General features: G+C 38.5%; 1 long non-coding RNA gene across 2 annotated transcripts; it reads left to right on the top strand.

The window, feature by feature from the left end:
• The first annotated feature begins 10,218 nt into the window (after positions 1-10,218).
• Positions 10,219-14,272, top strand: LOC138312836 (uncharacterized). Of its 2 annotated transcripts, none has more exons than XR_011207061.1 (6): positions 10,219-11,247; positions 11,459-11,708; positions 11,946-12,035; positions 12,269-12,356; positions 12,660-12,876; positions 14,137-14,272. It is a non-coding gene; the product is annotated as an uncharacterized lncRNA (long non-coding RNA). The 2 variants fall into 2 exon arrangements; XR_011207062.1 differs by having other exon boundaries at positions 10,221-11,247; positions 11,459-11,594.
• Positions 14,273-16,375: the final 2,103 nt, after the last annotated feature.

The following is a 16,375-nucleotide window of genomic DNA, read 5'->3' on the forward strand; positions in this document are numbered from 1 at the left end:
TGTCGACAGGTGGTCAGAACTGGTGTGTGCTGAATTAAATATTGTCGGACAGTGCACTCGGAACAGTGGTGTACTTGTTAAACATGGATTCGGCAGTGGTACAGAAGCTGTGACACTGTACTAATTGGAAACATGTCGACCAGGGTGACTTGAACTGTCTGAGTGGCTGATTAAAGTCATGGTCGACACAGGGTACTTCAACCCTGTGGTCTGTGATACATAAAACACTGTCGACAGGGGGACTGAACGTGTGCTTTGCTCTCCTTAAACATGTCGACAGTGGACCTGAACTGCGGTGAGCAAATTTAACATGTCGACAGGGGCCTGCAACCTAGTTGGTGTGGCTTCATTACAACATGTTCGGACCAGTGTGACTGAAACTGTGGTGTACATATTACAAAAAGACGTCGACAGTGGACTGAACTTAGTGTACTCATTACACATGTCGACAGGGGACTTGAACTGTGGTGAACTTAGTAAAGCGACGTCGACATGGACAGAACTGTCGTGTGCTAAATTAAACATAGTCGACAGTGGAACTGAACTCTGTGTTAGTACTTTACCTTCACATGTCGACTGGGGACTGGGAATTGTGGTGTGCGTGTTACAACATGTCGACCAGGGGGACTGCTAACTGTGGGTGTACTTATTACAACACGTCGACTAAGGGGACTGAACTGTGGTGTACTTGTTAAACAATGTCGACAGGTGACTCAACTGTTGTGTACTGATTAACAATGTCGACAAGGCGGCACTCGAACTGTGTTTAGTGCGTCGTTTAAACATGTCGACAGTTACTGAACGGTGAGTGTGCTTACATAAACAATACGACAGGGTAACAGCCACAGAAGTAGCAACTAAATATTAAACCTGTCGACAGTGGGACTGAACACATGAGTTGTAACATAATACAAAATGTCGCACAGGGGACCTAGACAACAAGGCTTGGTGTACTGGCGTGTAAAATATGTCGTACAGGGGACTGAACTGTGGTGTGCATGTTAAACACCATGTCCGAACATTTTAACCGAAACTGTGGTGTACTTAGTTAAACAAAGTCTACCGTGTGGACTGAACTGTTGGTTTACTGCTTATTAAATATAGTCGATCAGTGGACTGAACTGTTGTGTACTTGTTACACATATGTCGACAGGGGGACTGCACACACTGGTGGTGTGCTGTTCAATACTGTCGAACAGGACTGTACTGTGGTGTACTTATTAAACACGATGTCCAACATGGGGACTTGAACTGGGGTGTGCTTATTCAACAACATGGTCGACCGGGGACTGAACAGTGGTTGTAACTTCTTAAACCCGTGTCGACCGGGGTCTGAACTGTTGTGTAATTATAAACATGTCGCACAGGGGACTAGAACTGTGGTGTATTATGTACTTGGGATAACATGTCGACAGGGGACTGACACTGAATGAACGGTGGTGTGTACATTGTTAAACATGTCGTCACAGGGGACTGAACTGTGGTGTGTGCTTATTAAACCATGGTCGACAGGGGTCTACTGCAACTAACTGTGGTTTTGTACTTATTAAACAAAAACATGTCGACAGTGGACTTGAACTGTGGTGTACTTACATTACGGCGTGCGTCGAGCAGTGGACATTGGAACTGTGGTGTAACTTATTAAAACAATGTCGACCAGGGACTGAACTGTGGTGTACATTGTTCAAACATGTACCGACAGGGGACTGAACTGTGGTTGTACGCGTTAAACATGTCGACAGGGGATCTGAACTGGGGTTTGATACTTATTAAAACTTGATCGACAGTGGGACTGAACTGTGGTGTGGCTTGTTAAACATATGTCAGAGACAGGGGGACTGAACTGTGGTGTACTTATTAAACATAGTCGCGAACTGGTGGGACTGAACTGTGGTGTACTTATTAAACATATGTCGACAGTGGACCGGCACTTTGTGGGTGCTTATTTGTCAAATATGTCGACAGGAGACTGAAACTGTGGTGTACTTTTTGTAAACATGTCGACAGCGGGACTGAAACTGTGGTGTCTCATGTTCACAAATATGTCGACAGGGGAGCGTGAGAGCTGTGGTGTGCTTGTTCAAAACATGTCGACAGGGGACTGAACTGTGGTGTACTTATTAAAAACATGTCGACAGTGGACTAGAAAACTGTGGTGTACTTGATAAACATGTCGACAGGGGACTGAACTGTGGTGTGGTGTACTTATTAAAACATGTCGACAGGGGACTGAACTGTGGTGTACTTATTAAACATGTCGACATGGGGGACTGAACTGGTGGTGTACGCTTGTTAAACATGTCGACAGGGGACTGAACTGTGGTGTCCTTATGCAACAAGTCGACAGGGGACTGAACTGTGGGTGTTACTTGTTAAACATGTCGACAGGGGACTGAACTGTGGTGTACTTATTAAACTTGTCGACAGTGGGACTGAACTGTGGTGTAACTTATTAAAATATGTCCGACAGGGGACTGAACTGTGGTGTACCTTGTTAAACATGTTGACAGGGGACTGAACTGTGGTGTGCTTGTTAAACATGGTCGACAGGGGGACTGAACTGTGGGTGTACTTATTAAACATGTCGACAGGGGGACTGAACTGTGGTGTCAATTTATTAAACATGTCGACAAGGGAGGCTGAACTGTGGTGTTGGCGTCGTTGTAAACATGTCGACCGGTGTGAAACTGTGGGTGTACTTATTAAACATGTCGACAGGGGGACTGAACTGTGTGTGTACTTATTTAAACATGTCGACAGGGGACTGAACTGTGGTGTACTTATTTAAACATTGTCGACAGTGGACTGAACTGTGGTGTACTTATTAAACATGTCGACATGGGGACTGAACTGTGGGTGAACTTTTAAACATGTACGCATGGGACTGATAACTGTGGTCTAGCTTAAGGAACATGTCGACAGGGGACTGAACTGTGGGTGTACTTATTAAACATATGTCGACAGTGGGACTGAACTGTGTGTGTACTTATTAAACATGTCGACAGGGGGACTGAACTGTGATGTACTTGTTTAAATATGTCGACAGGGGACTGAACTGTGGTGTGGCGTTTTTAAAAAATGTCGAACAGGGGACTGAACTGTGGTTGCTGTACTTATTTAAATATGTCGACAGGGGACTGAACTGTGGTGGTACTTGTTAAACATGTCGACAGGGGACTGAACTGTGGTGTACTTGTTTAAATATGTCGACAGTGGACTGGACTGAACTGTGGGTGTACTTATTAAACAATGTCTGACAGGGGACTGAACCTGTGGTGTACTTGTTAAACATGTCGACAGTGGACTGAACTGTGGTTGTACGTTATTAAAACCATGTCGACAGGGGACTGAACCGTGTGTGTACTCTGTTAAATTCATGTCACGACAGTGGGACTGAACTGTGGTGTACTTGATTAAACATGTCGACAGGGGACTGAACTGTGGTGTACTTGTTAAATATGTCGACAGGGGACTGAACTGTGGTGTACTTATTAAACATGTCGACAGGGGACTGAAACTGTGGTTGTGCTTGTTAAATATGTTCGACAGGGGGACTGAACGTGTGGGTTGTACTTATTAAACATGTCGACAGTGGAGCTGAACTGTGGTGTACTTGTTTAAATATTGTCGACAGGGGACTTGAACTGTGGTGTACTTATTAAAAGCATGTCGACAGGGGACTGAAATGATGGATGTACTTATTAAACATGTCGACAGGGGACTGAACTGTGGTTGTGTGTACTTATTAAACACCATGTCGACAGGGGACTGAACTGTGGTGTACTTGTTAAACATGTTTCGACAGGGGACTGAACTGTGGTTGTACTGAATTAAACATGTCGACAGGGGACTGTTGGAACTGTGGTGTAATTGTTAACATGTCGACAGGGGACGCTGAACTGTGGTGTACTTATTACTGAACATGTCGACCAGGGGACTAGAACTGTGGTGTACTTGTTAAACATGTACGACAGGGGGACTGAACTGTGGTGTGTACTTATTTAAACATATGTCGACAGGGGAACTGAACTGTTGGTGTGCTTGTTAAAACATGTCGACAGTGGACTGAACTGTGGTGTACTTAATTAAAACATCTGTCGACAGGGGACTGAACTGTGGTGTGCTTGTTAAACATGTCGACAGGGGACTGAACTGTGGTGTACTATATTAAACATGTCGACAGGGGACTGAACTGTGATGTACGTGTGTTTTTGTAAACATGTCGACAGGGGACTGAACTGTGGTGTGCTTATTAAAACATGTCGACAGGGGACGGAACTGTATTGTGTGGATGGTTAAACATGTCGACAGGGAATGAACTGTGGTGTGCTTGTTAAACATGTCGACAGGGGACTGAACTGTGGTGTACTTGTTAAACAAGTCGCACAGGGGAAATGAACTGTGGTGTTACTTGTTAAACAACGTCGACAGGGGACTGAACTGTGGTGTACTTGTTAAACATGTCGACAGGGGACTGAACTGTGGTGTACTTGTTAAACATGTCGACAGGGGACTGAACTGTGGTGTACTTATTAAACATGTCGACAGGGGACTGAACTGTGGTGTGCTTGTTAAACATGTCGACCAGGGGAATGAACTGTGGTTGTAACTTATTAAACATGTCGACAGGGGACTGAACTGTGGTGTAACTTATTTAAACATGTCGACAGGGGACTGAACTGTGTTGTGTACTTATTAAACATGTCGACAGGGGACTGAACTGATGTGTGTACTTGTTAAACAGGTCCGACAGGGGATACTGAACTGTGGTGTACTTATTAAACATGTCGGACCATGAGGGACTGAACTGTGGTGTACTGTATTAAACATGTCGACAGGGGACCTGAACTGTGGTGTACTTATTAAACATGTCGACAGGGGACTGAACTGTGGTGTTAAACATGTCGAAGGGGGACTGTACTTGTGGTGTCCTTGTTAAACATGTCGACAGGGAATGAACTGTGGTGGTGCTGTACCTTGTTAAATATGTCGACAGTGGACTGAACTGTGGTGTACTTGTTAAACATGTCGACAGGGGACTGAACTGTGGTGTACTTATTAAACATGTCGACAGGGGACTGAACTGTGGTGTACTTGTTAAATATGTCGACAGGGGACTGAACTGTGGTGTACTTGTTAAACATGTCGACAGTGGACTGAACTGTGGTGTACTTGTTAAATATGTCGACAGGGGACTGAACTGTGGTGTACTTATTAAACATGTCGACAGGGGACTGAACTGTGGTGTGCTTGTTAAATATGCTATTATAATGATTTTGGCACAAAGAGTGTTTAAGTACAAGTCGCAATATCCACAGATATAATTTAATTGACATTAAAAAATCCAAATATTCGCTAGATATTACAACACTGCATATACAGATTCTGTATGTTCTATTCGTCGATAGGGAACCAGTTTTACAAAATTTACCTAATTTAACAGTATAACAGCATTACAGTAGTCAAGGGGAAATCTCAGCTGTCCTATATTATATAATGCTTTCATGTTGGACATGAAATTGTTTTTATCGCAAGCTATTATAATATATATAACGAAGCTGGCAAAGGGCTCCTAATTTTCTGTCTACTCGATATCATAGATGTCGTGTTCTTTTACCAGTAACTTATACCTATATACTTATATCTACATGTATTCCTGATTTTCTGCCGATCACATGACTGTATTCTTTGTAATTGTATATTTTTTGTCTTATCGTACTTTAAATGAGCCTAAGATTTAATCTTACTAGTCCATGACTATCTAAAGTCGTCTATGTTGATGCTTACAGTAGGCAGTACTTATTTACGTATACGTATTGGGAGAACGGCCCTATTTAGACTCTGGTGGTAGTCCATAGCCCGCAGATACTCTGGCCCTGACACCAGACTTAGACATTATGACAGGATAGATGTCTTGGCCCTGACACCAGACTTCTTAGACATTATGACAGTTAGATGTCTGGTGTTAGACCGAGATACTATGGCCTGACCAACCTGACTTAGACATTATGAAAGAGAGAGTGTCTGGCCCTGACACCAGACTTAGACATTATGACACGATAGATGTTGCCCCTGGCCTATGTCTGGCCTACGCAAAATTAATCAGTTAACGTTACATGATTTGTTTATCAATTTTGTTTAAATGTTTTTTTTTAATATATATTTCTCAACGCTTTACATATATATATATATATTTTTAATTTAACTCATCATTATAATTAACACATTTTAAGGGGTTGTAACTAATCACTGATCATTAGGCCAAAATCAGGCCTATATCCTACAGTGTCGTTATGTAAGATGAAAAGTAAACTTCATGGGGGGGGGGGGGGGGGTGGCGGGGGGTGAGGGAACGGGAGAGCGTATGGTGTGTTTTGAAGGTCCTCAATATTTCGTGCGGCGAGATATTGGTGTTTTGGAGGGTTGGGGTCCTCCCCCTGGGAAAAATTTACTCTATGTAGCGTTCGCTGAGCTGAGTTTTTCACAATGTAATTTTGATGATTTTGACATGGCCCACCTCCATTTCCGGAGCAAACTATACATGATTGCTTAACAAAAACTATAAATAAACGATCATTAAATACTTTATCGATCGGCCCTAAGTGGACATGTAGGTTTGCACCAAACATATATAAAGTTTTACCGCGTACTATATGAAAACAGTGGGAGACATGTCATTTCACTGTCATGGTTTTTCCGTCGGTTATAATGATATTCAACTAACCGCGCCGGTATTTTAGGACGAACGGCGGGAAACATAAGACGTCCCGCGTTTCTCGAAAATTAAAATTTTATTCACACATTTTTCCCAGAAGGTGTTGATACATGTAGAATTCAACGTGAACAAGCGTCAACAACTATTAGCGCACACTACAAAATTAACGATTCTCGTTAACAACATTTCCATATGTAAAACATACAACAGAACCGTTATCGCAGAGGTTAGTGGGCCCTTTAAAAGCGTTCTTAACATAGAATTTTTTATTGTTTCGCTTTAAACGTTTCCTGCAATACTGAGGATATTATGATTGATGTCGTGTCGTCAAAACAAGTATGCAACCCAGCTCGATCTGATATACCTACCGGATCCCCGCCCATCGACGACACTGTTGTGTTAACCATTGTCCTTGTAAGACATACAAATAAATTAATCGTCCTTAAGACATTTTTTTGGACATTATCTAGTTATTGGTTCGTGTGGTATCTGACTTTTGCCTTACTTTAAAAGGTTTGAAACATTCCTTGCTTTAACGATATGCGCGAAAAATTTCTAAAACAACAACGTTATAAAAATGTGCAGGAGGACCCTTTTTACGAAAACCTGCTTTTTTTAGAACATCTTCACTCCGGCCGGAATAATGGAAACCCCGTACTAAACAGGACATTTCCCCCCCCCCCCTAACTCATTTCACGCCCTCGGTTGGTATTATGTTACAAAGACTGAGATAATTTTATAACCCGAACTTGATTGGTTGCGTGAAGTTGGCTCGGCTCGATTACCTAATACAACTTGATTACAATCTACGGAATTCTCAGTAGATACCGGAATCGGCCGAATTTTGCCGAATGAGTTTTATGTGTTGCAGATGCTGCTCTTTTACGCATGCGTGATTATATTTTCCTAGAACGCGCCATCTTTGATTTCGCTATCGTCTCGTTGGAGTCAAGATTACACGATAAGCAAAGTACAGCGAAATATTAGGAACTAGAAATGAAAATCAACTGCTGAATCAGATTATCAGGTGTTTTGTGGATCGTTGACTATCCTAGATTTGGTAAAATACTAACCGGTAACTACTGCAATGTGCAATCTGTTCGGCTACTGCTAGGTAGTACCGTACCGTTAGGCTAAGATTATTTTAGGACATCGATAGGCCTACCGAGAATTTGTTGAATCACAGGTGTCTGACTCGTTGTACAGTGTACTACCACAGGGCCATGTATAGTTTCTACATGAAAAAATAGCCAGAAATACTTATTTTATATGTATTTCTGGCTATTTTTTCATAAAAATAGAAACTATACATGCCCTAACCCAGTTTGGCACACGTTTTTCTTATTTTTAAGCATCTATTTGTCATGATAGCAATATAATTCCAATTTTTATACCAATCTCACAAATAGAGCCTATCATCTGTCTGTTGGTCTATGTTTGGAATTCTTCCTGCACGTGTTTCCATAAATAGCATTCTTGGATACAGGTCTGGAGCGCACCTGTTATCAACCAGGTGCGGGTACCCAGATTGGCACACCCAGGTAGAAATAGTGAGCATTGAAAAATATCGCGATATTTCAAATATAAATCGACTTTTATTGAAACTACAATACAAATATCAACAATTAATGCCATTGAACAATTTTCTCCATATGTATTTTTAGAAAGATTGACGTCAAAATCAATGTTGTCAATAGGCAGGTAAAATTTTCATCTTTATGGTTATCACTTGCCTTTCTTACATGATTTTAACGACAATATTCATGCATATTTTGCCTTTTTAAGCTTTGTGTGTGTCGTACTGATAAATTAACATATAAATGGCATAAGGGAAGTAACTCTTGGATTAAAAAGTGCTATTCGAGCGCACCTTTGTTTCATTTCGCATGCGCACATTATCGCAGATGAAAATTTCCATTCTAGAAAATCGACATTTATGGAGGATAAAACAGCTTTGAACTATGAAACTACCAAATAACTGACAACTAACTTGATTAAATTTGTATTCTAGACATAGTTTATACCATTTCCCCACTTTTTAGAGCAGACTTTTGAGCGAAAAGAGGAAAACTAGAGTCATCGCACGGTGCAATATTTACCGTAACACACTTGATTTCAGGTATTTTCTCAAGTTTATCTCTGTACTAAATTCCTCCTAGCTATGGTCATATGGAAATATCACCATTAAAATATTTCATGGTGATCAGGGAATAATTATAGCAACAGCTAAAAGAAAATTTCCAAAGTGAATTAAAACGGAAGCATTATTATCAAAAAGTGTGCCATTTTGGGTAGCGTGCCAATTTGGGTTACATGACGTTAGTTGAAATCTTAATTTCAATGCATGCACACAGGGGGCCAACTCAATGAAAATGGATGTTGTCATACACTTTTTTTGTATTTGGAGGATGGACTGATGAGTATATATGACAGTCATGTGATTTTTTTCAAAAAATACGAGATTTGAAAAATTATTAAAAAAATCGGGATATTTAGGCCTAGTTCTACTATAAAACAGAGAAAGGGACGACAGTCGCCATATTGGATTTTTTACCCCCACCTCGATTAAAGTTAATTTTTTCACAATAGTATACCTTTTTTCCTAGAGTCATAATCACGCATCAGTCATCCGATAATCCATAATCACACACAAACCATGCAAAAGCATATAAACGATGTCTATATAGTCAAATGCAATATTTTAATCCAAAATTACCGGCGCTTTCTGACTTGTGACATCGAAAGCAACGTCCTAGTGAAGAGCGATTAGAGTGACTTCCCCTGCAGTGTCATTCAGTGGGTTTAGTCAGAGGTATTCCGATACGTTTTAATATTCAAATTTTCCGCGAAAACAAATATATCGGAATATCTCTGATTAAACCGATTGAATTAAACTGCAGGGGTTTTTGAGCAAGTTTCTGTTTTGTCAATTGTTTCAGCTTAAGTCATCATAAATGTTAATGATTTTATTTTTCCTAATGTGTATGGATGCTGAACGTGATAATACAACCAATTTGGGGCCCTTTAGGTTTTTTTTGAGTCTGTTAATTTGTCATATTTCCATGTTTAAATAGTAAATACTTGAACATCAACTTCTTCTGAATAGGCGAGTTTTGCTGTTCTCCAACAGCTCTTGTTTAAGCATAAGTCATCATAAATGGTTTTTATTTTATTTTCCTAATGTGTATGGATGCTGAACGTGATAATACAACCAATTTGGGGCCCTTTAGGGGGTTTTTGAGTCTGTTAATATGTCATATTTCCATGTTTAAATAGTAAATACTTGAACATCAACTTCTTCTGAATTGGCGAGCTTTGCTGTTCTCCAACAGCTTTTGTTCTTCAAACTTAGTGATAAGGTTAAATGCCTAAGGGCTCGGCCAAGTTCTATCCCGACTGTCGATGGATATTATTTAGCGGAGTTATGGCCCTTTGAATTACTAAAAAAAAGTCAGTTTCTGCCACTTTTGTACTATAACTCTAATAAATATTAACTGATTTTCTTCAAACTTGGTAAAAAGGTTGAATGCCTTAAGTCAGTGGTTGACACTAGCAGTAGCCCGGGGCCACCCAAAATATAGAAGGGCTACTGAATATTCCCAAACCAGTAGCCCAATGGGCTACCAAGATATTATTATGTCAATTTCTTAAATTTACCTGTTTTTATTAAACAACTACGGCACTATGTATCTGGTTTTGTGTTGAATGAATTTTCTGAAACTCGTAGATGGTATTTTAATCTAACGTTTCTGGTAACAAAGTCCTAAATGTGTTTGAATCTACTTTCAAGCGTTTTTTCATCGGCGTCTATATTACGTTTGAATTGATTGGCACCATTTAGACTAGTCAAGCATAAGATTGACACTGATTTGCAATTTGAACTTCCGCTGAAAATCAAAATGTGGCAGTGGCTAGACCGGGTTCTTCCGACATAGAAAACGAAGACGTCTGAAAAACAATCCTAATATGAGAGTACGCGAGAGAGAACTTTCCAGCAAAGTTGGTAAAAGGCATTCCCCTGGCTTGTTTTTGATGAGAAAGCAAACATGATGTTTTGTCGTCTGTGCAAATTGCACAATGATAAAAGTGACGGTATTTTCGTCAAAGGATCAGAAAACATGACACGTCCGATAGTCACAGGAAATGTCTTGCAAAGGAAAAAGCTGCTTCATCAATACTAGGTACATCCACCGCTGAAAAAACACTTGTGATGATGAATAAGGCCCTAGTGTGTAAGCTGACCACACTATTTAGAAATGCCTATTTTGTTGCGAAGTTGCGAAGGCCCTTTACTGATTTGTCAAGTTATGTGCCTTAGATGAGGCAAAAGGAACACAGTTGGGACAAACTTATCAGACTGATAAATACTGTCAAACATTTATAGCTGCAATTGCTGACAACGTAAGGAATCAGCAGAAGGCCCACATTAATGCCACACCGTTTATCAGCAATATATCAGACAGGGCAACAGATTGTTCTTCAAAGGAAATGGAGATAGTGTATCTGCAATCATCATTGAATTGATGTGTCAGGTATGTTGGATTTCATGTCAACTGCAATTTGAATTTAAAACAAAGTTGTTTATTCTCATCTGTTTACAAAGGGTCATTGTTCTTAACTCTTATCACTTATACATTACAATAATCAAGTCCTGAAATAGTATACAAATAATCAAGTCCTAAAAATGAGTTACATTTGTCTAGAGCTAGTTTTTTTATATGTATATTAAAATTAATATTTCAGGTATCCACATTCTTTGTTGGATTGAGACATGTTGGCAAGTCTGACGCCCAAAATATCACCAGCGCAATTTCGTCTTTGTTAGACATGAGGTTTGGGGACACATGGAGGAAAAAGATAGTTGCCATGGGAACTGATGGTGCGTCCGTAATATATGTTAGGAAAGAAAAGTGGTGTGGTTGTGAGGATGGCGAAGGAAACGGACCGACCGTTTTCAAAGCAATATATATATAATACATTGTTCTGCTCACAGGTTTGTGTGTGGTTTCTTTTTTGTGTGAAACAACAAGCATTTTTATCTTACTTTAAAAATAATTGTGAATAATGTATTTTAGGTAACAGTAATGGCTATTCTCAATAATGTGGTAATAAAAAGCTATCTTATTCAGGATTTTATTGTTAGTTTTATTTGAAAAATAATTGATTTTTTCCATACAATATACTGGTATGCTGAAATATTAAACAAATTTTTTTTTTTTTTTTATATCAGATTAGAATTCGCATACAAGGACTCCATCAAAGACATCCCCATACACCAGAAGTGCGAGCTGCTACTTACCAATTTGTATCTGTTCTACAAGTTAGTAGTTATTTATGTGAAAGTAGTTATATGTGCAAACATTAAAATTAATATTTTTCTATGAAATATCTGGTAAATAGTTCCAAATGAGATTTTTCACCTTTTCATCACTATATCTTGGTGAAGTCTGTCTTTTATAGTTTTGTTTGGAATATCAGCAAACCTATTATTTATGCATCAGGAAAGTACTCCAGTTTTGAAAATTCTCCATTTTTCTCTCAATTTTCTTTCAGGTAGAGCCCCCTAAACAGGAGTAATCTACAAATGGCTGCAGATTTTATTGGAAAAAAAGCTTATGTACCCTCGTACAGGAGGCACCAGGTGGTTACCACACACAAAGCGTGCACTAAAAAATCTAAAAGCAGGCTCAGAAAGCATAATCCTTCTTCTTGAGCTAGTAATATTTATGACAATATATATATATAGTTTTCTCTTGTAATAAATTGATCTGAATATAGTTCAAGACAAAAGAATTACATTGCTGTTCTGGAAATAATTTTACCAGAAAGCAATTGGCAATTATGTCCTTTAGAGTTGCATTGTTCCTCTCAAAGTCACTGTTGTATATTAAACAACACATATACTTAATGTTTTGTAATCATGTTATGATGTTATAATTAACAGATGCAGCAAAATCCATCAAAGGAGCAAGTGCCAAAGCACGTAACTTTTTGAAGCTGTTAAAGAACAATGACATAAACTACTGGATGCATCTAATGTTGGACGTTGTTCAATTCTTCAGCTATTTGTCTGAGGTGATACAAGGGAAGGACAACACCACAGCCGACATCTAGAGTGAAATAGACAGCATTCATCTGACTTAAAAGAAGTACAAGACAAGGTAAAAAAACACTCAGACCCAATATGATGTGGTTTGAGCATGTTGATTTTATTTTTAATCATAATCACATATTTAACCTCCTGGCATCTAACCTTGCTTAACTAACCACTAGATACTTTGTAGATCTATCTTTAATATGTAAACAATATGACCCGTACTTTGTAGAAACTCCATTTAAACATCGTGTAGCTCACTTACTTCAACCGTCACCACCATGGTCATTTTTCTCTCGGAACGCTTCTCGACTTTACATATCATGACGACATTATGCAAATTATGAAATGTTGTGCTTGTGTGTAAACTCGAGAAGCGTTCCCGAAGAACAAATGAACATGGCGGTGACGGTTAAAGTAAGTGAGCTACACGATGTTTAAATGGAGTTTCTACAAAGTACGGATCATGACACCTCCAAAGGAGATTGTGGATGAACACAGTTATGGGTACTGTTTACCACCACAATCGTAGATTTTGTGATTTTGGCTTGGTTCTTGAGGTGCCCATTAGAGCCGAGACGACATTTCGACCAGACAGGGTAATGTCTACCTAGCATATTTTTCATAAATTTCCTGATTCATCAAGCCATGACTTCGTCAATACTTGGCCAATTTAGTTCATCAAGCACTCAATGGAAAGATAAATTATTTCTCTTTAACGTAAGATATCCGTCAATGTTGTATAGAACCCATTTATTAAAATAATCAAGGTTTTAAAAAAATAGGTCCGTTTTTCCCGACCGCCGAGTTCATACCCTTGATACTATAATATATATATATGTATACTGTAAGTTAAAAAAAATCGTGCCAGGTCCCTGTGCTTTTCTCATGTAAACCAACTAATACTCATCAGCAATGGCCCATTCCTGAGAGATGTAGACTCCTCAAGCAAGCCTTCGCTGGAATTTTCACATCTAGCAGCCAGGAAGGAGAAAACTCATTCAGAGCATCACTCAAAGATTTGAAGGAGATTCTACCTTTTTCAGGGCATCCTCAATTCTTTCAGTAAATACATGGCCTAAAGATCTGAGCCAAGATATAGGTAAAGAGCAATGGCATAATGGTAGTTTATTAATCAATATGCTAACAGCTGAAACATGAAAATTATTCAAAGCTGAAAGTTAAGGTTATTGTCTTTTTTAATATGATAATTTGCTTTACATGCTGTGATTTTAATTAAAGATTATTAATATAGATATATTCACTTATTATACTGGTATGTATCTATTAAAGTATTAATCCATTTAAATGTCTAATTTTTCTGAAGAATTCGGTGATGAACACATGCATATCCTGGTTGAGAGTTGTGGCCCTGCTCTTAAAGGATTCTGTCCTACCATAGAGGTGGAATGCATTGAGCATGAGTGGACACGGTTTAAAACTGTTTTGGTTTCCAGGTAAAAGAAAAATTGAATTAGTTCTTTATTTTTTGAATCAGATGCTTTTATTACACATATTTGAACAATTTGAATAATTTACCTATATTTCAAAAAATGTCTTTAACAATTGGCCGGACCCCCCTTCCAATCAGGAGGGGGGACACCGCCCTCCCCAACCGACCCCTGTTCCTCGCATTGCTCGTCAGCCAAGGCACTGTGCACCTTGGATGTATATCGCTGGGCTACCTGAAATAATTGAGGGCTACTCAAAAAGTTAATGTCAACCACTGTACAGTGGCTGGGCAGGTTCGATCAACTCTTTCAGCAGATGTTATTTATCAGAGTTATGGCCCTTTAATTTACTACAAATGTCATTTTTCTGCATTTTCTGTGTAATAACTAACAAATGTTAAAACAAATATTGTTAAAACTTGGAAATAAAGTAAAATGCCTTAATGGCTTAGCCAAGTTCGATCGCCACTTTTGGCAGATCTTAATTAGCAGAGTTATGGCCCTATGATTTGATAAAAAAAAAAAATATTTTCTGCCACTTCCCTACAATAACTGTAATAAATACAAAACTGATTTTCTTCAAACTTGGTAACAAAGTTAAATGTCTTAAGGGCTCGGCCAAGTTCAATCGCCACACATGCGACGGACCTTATTTAGCAGTTATGGCCTTTTGATTTGATAAAAAAAAAGTCATTTTCTGCAATTTCCCTGCAACCTCAATGATGTTTACCTATAATATGTCCTGAAAGCGGGGGATGGGAATTCCACGAATTTGCTTGTTAATTCCTACTTTACATATATATATCATTGGACACCAGTAGTAATTTCTCTGTGTGTTGAAGTCGTTGAATATGATTCTTTGGTTCGTTGACCTCTTGTTCATTTTCCAGGTCAAAAAAAGCTGCTAGACTTCAGAACTAAGGAACTGAACAGCATGACTTTGATGAAAATTACTGAACGACAGAATTAGAGGTAAGTTGAAGACTTGTGAAATATCTATACTCTATACATTTAAAAATGTAATTGTTATAAGTGAATGTTGTAATAATATAAAAAAATACTGAAGTTTAAAGTTGAGAATAAAGAATCTTACATGGGTCTGTCCAAGTGAACCAGGATAACTCAACCTGATGAATGATTTTGGCATGTCACAAACCCGGAGGCCATTCATGAAGTTGGAGGCCAAATTTGAATATTGTATTTTACATAACAAAGGTTGCATCTGATTCTTTCAATTATCCAACTTAACACAAACCCAGTTTTTGCTTAATTAGTTAAAACTTCCATACTGTAAACAAAATTTTTTAGTTATATAAAGAATTATTTTTATGGTAGTGTTGACATCACAGAATGTCATAGTGCATTAATTGACATCCTTGATAATTTCTTTCATGTACATAATGTCATTTTTCAAGACATTTGTGAAACTGTATTTTTTTTTGCAACTATTGGCTACAGTGAAATACGGCTGCAAAAAGTGCTCAAAATTCTTAAATAGTATTTGAATGTCATACATTGTTAATCACTTCTTTCAATTTTGTATGCTGAAACTTACCATTACATCAAGATTTTTATATTATGCATAACCAATCGCCTAGTAGTCAACACTCAGATTTACTTTGGGTGCGATTTGGCTGAAACATGAACTCCTGAATGTCCCGACAGTTTTAATTTTTGAATGTCGATCCGAAACCAAAAATCATCTTAGCTAAAGATTTTGTTCAGAATGGGGACATTGACACTGTAGTAAGTTTTTTTTAGCGTACACTTGATATTTGAAATAGTAATGCCATCTTCATTTTTTAATTTTTTACAATCATTAAACCGGTGATTTGGCCAGCATGAAATAATTACCAAAGTGTTGCCATACAAAAAAAAATGTACATTTTAAATTTGTTAACAGCATTGAAACACTGAAAATCCTGACATGGTCCCGACAAAGGGTCGATCTGAAAACACAGTAGTATGTAATTTCACTCAATTTAATCTATTGCGACTGAAAAAAAATACTCCTGAAATGGCAAAGTGTCTCAAATTTTTATTATGTCGAAATTCCTGCCACAACTTGTATTTGAAAAAGATTAAACATTTTCGGAGTTTTATGGCTTTGGTAGA

Source organism: Argopecten irradians, unplaced genomic scaffold, assembly GCF_041381155.1.
Source record: "Argopecten irradians isolate NY unplaced genomic scaffold, Ai_NY scaffold_0489, whole genome shotgun sequence".
In the NCBI taxonomy this organism is placed as follows: Eukaryota; Metazoa; Mollusca; class Bivalvia; order Pectinida; family Pectinidae; genus Argopecten; species Argopecten irradians.